Genomic DNA, 5,010 nt, shown 5'->3' with positions numbered 1-5,010 from the left:
TTACAGAGAAGCCTCATTGCCATCTATAAAAAGGCTTTTTTTTTTTTTTTTTTTTTTTTTTTTTTTTTTTTTTTTTAACGAAGTTGCACATATGAACCCTTATAGCCAACCAGCATATCATAAAAAAACATAGTAAGAAAAACAGTCAAACAAATGACGCAAATTAAATAATACTCCTATAAAGTATACAAACAATAACATTTGTAATAATATTGCCAGTATACTCTTGCTAAGAACTAATATTTTATATAATATTATTTCATATTATATCATTTAATATTATATCATTATTACTTAATATTATATAATAATTGTTAGTTACAATTATGGAATAATAACAACATAAAAGTCTTAAAGACAGAAGACAGAAATATCAGATCATAAAGACAGAAATTAAGACATTATTCAAAAACGGAATTATATGCCTTTACAAAACATCTAAAAGGGCCTGATCAAGTTACATCTAAGTAAAATGTCAAAATATTAATGAAATAATGTCGAATTATCCTTCAGCACACTGCTATAGCTCAGAAGAACTGCTATATCTCATTAAAAGGAACAATTATTGAGTTTTTTTTTTTTTTGATTATTTATAGATCATTAAATTCTTCTTCATAAAGAAAGAAAGAAGGAAGACAGAAACATACTATGAAAATCATACTACGTTTTTTCTTTCTTTCTCTTTGAAGATGTTATCTTCTATTAATGCCAGATGTATAAGAAAAAAAATAATTAAAAAAGCATTTCTTCTATCCTGCAAAGAACTAAAACATGATTTAACTTTTATCCAAGAAACTCCTTTCTGCCTGGAAAAATTTGTCAGTTTTGGAAAAATAAGTGGGAAGGGGAAATGTGGTTGGCTCACTGTTATGTAGCAATTTTGACACATACCTTTCCTGTACAATGTTTGTGTAGTTGACTGTAAAGGACAATGGTTGATATTGATGAGCTGAAAGATTGTAAATTATGTTTATGTTCATGTTTATGGTTACTGTTCAAAAACTCTAGAATTATGTCAGTTCTGCTATAAGAAGTAACCTCGAAGTTATAGGAGGTTATTTTAACAGGTAGCGAATGATATTATGGAGCTATCCCTCTAAAGTTAATAGAACACCTGACGCTCCTCATACACAGTAAAACCCAAAAAGTTAAGATAACTCGAACTGTTCAAGTAAGAAAACCGATTGCAACAAACCATTTAAGTTCAAAAACGAATCCTGACTACTGTGAACTTAATCCATTCGAGTAAATGAAGCAGTTTGAGCACAGTGAAACCCAATAAATGAAGAGAACTCAAACCAACTGAGTACTGCAAAACTCGTATAAGTTAAGGCAACTCAAACTGTTTCAGAAAACTGATTGATACAAAACATTTGAGTTATAAAACTGGTCTAGTACTGTGAACTTACTTAAGGATCACAAAACAAGGGTTAGAGATGGGAGAAAAATAGTAAATACTTTTTCAGTCTTAAAAAAGAAGAATAGAGGTTAATACGATTAGGAAAGTATAAACTGATGGTGTTATATGGTAATGTGGACACTTTTAGAGTAAGCTATATAAATGTGACTCTAATGTGATCCTTTTTCTATCTTAAACAGAATACTTTTACTAATCATTTCAATGCTCTGTTCTCTAAATATATATATATCACTATAAGAAATTAAAAAAAAGCTATCAATACATAAAAATAAAAAAAAAATACAAATCACCAAGAAGTGATAGGGTGACGTCAGCATTATATAATTTGTTTTTTTAAATAAAAAATTATCCCTTTTTTACTGGCATTTTATAAAGAATCATTAACCAGTGGATGTTATCCACCATTAGTGGGTGTTATCACCATTTACTGGCAAAACCCCAAAAAGACACTCTCTGGTGGACATTTGGCATACAATTTCATTTTTCAGAAATTATTATACAATTTTTGCATCTATTCTGGCAGAACGGCTTCAATTTTGTTCAGAGGATTTAATTGATGAATGTCAATCGTGCTTTATATATACAGTAATATCACGTAATATAAGGTTTGTTCAGGATTGAATTGACTATTAAAATTTCATTTTAGATCCTGCATTAACAATGTTTTTAGACTTTTAAAAGGCCGGTTAGTCATAATTTTATTTTTAGCTTTTTACATCACTTTAAATTTAACAATGCACTAAAACCTCTCTACATAAGAGGATATAGCTGTATAAAATTTGCATCAGGAACTCCCAATTTTTTTGATCCAAAGAGGAATAAGACAGGGCTGCTTTTCATCCTCCTTTCTTTTTTTATTAGTGACTTAAATAAAACGCCTTAAAGTATTACATTCCACGATAAGGAGATCAAAATCTCACAATACACAGATGATACCAATTTATTTTTTAAAAAAGGAAAAAGCTGAGCTGCCTAAAAGATTATAAATCATTACAAATTTATCTTAAATATCTGGTCTGCATAATATTTCAAAATATCAAATACTATCTTTAAAAATTATAAATAAAAAAGAAATACGGTGAACTCAACGTCAAGCGGTAATTAATTATCTGGCTGTAAAAATATCTTTACACTCAAACTTTTCTACAGAACGTAATATTAACTCGATTAAAAACACGATTAGCTAGATGGTTAGCAAGACACTTGCTGGTCAAGTACTGTTATCAAAAGCAGAGAATTTGCTTATCTCTTATATTTTCTCTGTTATGGATTCTCCTAAGTCATCATGTTGTCTGAATCAATTGTTATACAATTTTACTTGGAAAAGCAAACCACATGAGATCAAAAAGGATATACTAAAAACAACGTTTTTAGTTTAAATGAATCTTCTTGACCTCACTTTATTTAATCATACATAAAAATGCCTAAAAAGATTCAATGAAAAAAAAAATTACTTTTAATAAAATTAGAGGTATTGATTTTGAGTTACAATGCCTTTTTTTCACTTGATAAATTCCCCATCAAATTAACTAAATTTCACAGACAGGTCTTATTATCATGGTTACTAATGTACAAACACATTTTCCCCATCACCACTGCTTCATCTAGAACAACAGAAGTATTGAAACAAATCTTTGTTTTTCCAGAGATGGTTTTTAAGTTATATTTTTAGTAGTCAATTATGAGATGACAATGACCAGCTAGTGAGTAGTACAGTTTTCTAAAAAGTTGAATTTTGATCCCTCAGTAAATGAATACAACACATGCCGTTCCCAATGGTTTAAAAACTTTACTTAAAGGAGTACAAACTGTTCACCTGGATCCTACTTCTAGACCAAACAAATCTATCTCAATAGAAGGGATATTGTTAGTTGATGACAAACTTAAACAAGCAAAAAGCAATTCCAGCTTCTTCTTTTAAATGGATGACCACATATAACAAAAATTGAGATGTTACTTGGAATCTTCCACAAAAATATTTGCTCACTAACAAAGTAAAGGAAATTACATACAGTGCTCAGCAAAATTGAGCACACAACATTTTGAAAATACTCTGTGAATATGAGTAATATATATATATATATATATATATATATATATATATATATATATATATATATATATATATATATATATATATATATATATATATATATATATATATTGGTTCATTTGAACAAAACAGATATATTTATTAAAATAATATTTTACTTACTAAACATCATTAAAAATGGAAAGATAATACAATTCAACCCATGCAAAATATTGCAAAAAACTAATTACAAACTACAACATTTCAACAGAATTTTTGTTTCTCTTGATTTTGCTATTTTTAATATTTTTCCCTAACATAGATTTGGGTTACTACATTTTGAACTATTATCGTACGTTATTTTGTTAGATAAGCTCCAGATTTGGCTTCAGTACTGACTAGTTTAATGTAAAAGCACAGATATAATATTGTACAGTGTAAGAATTGAAATATTGCAAATATTCTGATATCTTTGACAATTCAAAACATGAGCTGAAAACAGAGACTGGTGACTTCACAACCCACCAGGGAGGAATGCGGGAAAAACCAGTTCCTGCTGCATTTGCATCTGAGTCTGCTTCATCCCCCCAACTCACACATATGGTCATTTCAATGTTTGAATGTTCTAGAATTAACCAAACTGACTTTAACTATCATGTTTGATATCATTTGAAATGTCTCAGTGCGATTGGTACAATGGTCTCATTCTCTCAGAAATAGACATAATCAGAACAATAAATATATAACTTCAGGCATCTTTTGATCCACTGTGAGGGGTGTGACACTAAGTGTGAAGGCCTTTTGTTATACATTCACACCCCCTTCCTTGAGGGAATTCTTGGATTATTTAAGGTAAGGACTAAGAAAGGCTCAGGGCGATTCTGCCTAACCAGATCAGCCCATAACATGGGGTCTGCCCCATGTTATGTATATTTCAAAGTCAGGAATGCATCTTTTTCATCTTGGATTTATCTTTGATAATTTGATGTTTTGTATTGATCATTTATGAATTGACTGATTGAATTGGCATAATACATTTACCTGACTAATAAATTGTAATGTTTGACCATATTTTGCTCACTCTGTAATTATTAATTCAAGTAGATTACGCTGTATCCTTGTTTCCGCACGTCTTGCGTCAGGTCAGTAGACGGACTAAAATCCAATTGAGATGGAGCATTGGCACACTAATTGTGTTTTAGCGATCCGGCTGACTCTTGATATTGATTCATGTGTACTTAGGTGGAAAGGGCGATAACTTCCGTCTAGGTCAACAAGGTGTTGCACGACTAACCTAGATTGGGTACCCGACCTTTGTTTGAAGGTAATATTATTCTAAATTAAGTTCATATGGGAAACCATGGGCTTGGTGAAAACCAAAGTTACTATAGAGTCCAGTAGTCGGGTACATTTATATTAATGCCCTAACCTCTAATTAGAAATGATGATTGTCTTAACTCAAAGGTGTACATCTAAGCGGGACTAACTAAAGTATTTTAGAACGAGCGCGCTGGTAGCGGCCATCTAAAGTATTAGTCAATTTACCTCTGTTTAATAT

Source organism: Danio rerio, chromosome 4 (assembly GCF_052040795.2).
Source record: "Danio rerio strain M-AB ecotype USA chromosome 4, GRCz13ab, whole genome shotgun sequence".
Classification (NCBI taxonomy): Eukaryota; Metazoa; Chordata; class Actinopteri; order Cypriniformes; family Danionidae; genus Danio; species Danio rerio.
Note: the sequence above shows the minus strand (reverse complement) of the source record.